Raw genomic sequence first — 340 nt, forward strand, 5'->3', positions numbered from 1 at the left:
TTTTCATCCATGTTGACAGGGGTCTGTGAGTGGCAGGACGGTCCCAGGACTGTGGCCACGACTGCCCTAACTATCTCACAATAGGACATCTGTGTGGTGACTCATACATACACAATCATAACCCCCCCCCCCACACACACACACACACACATACACACACACAGGTTCAATTAAGACGCACGCATTCCTCAGCATTATGGTCGACAAACCCCTGCGATCTGTCGGCTAGACGACAAACATGATACTTGGGCCCTTAGTAACCAGACCCCTGAGAAGACGTACCTGGGTATTCCCTGTGGTCAGCCTCGCTGAGGTGAAAGGACCTCTGAATGAACGCCTT

The sequence above is a fragment of the Borostomias antarcticus genome (genome assembly GCF_949987555.1).
Source record: "Borostomias antarcticus genome assembly, chromosome: 20".
NCBI lineage: Eukaryota > Metazoa > Chordata > Actinopteri > Stomiiformes > Stomiidae > Borostomias > Borostomias antarcticus.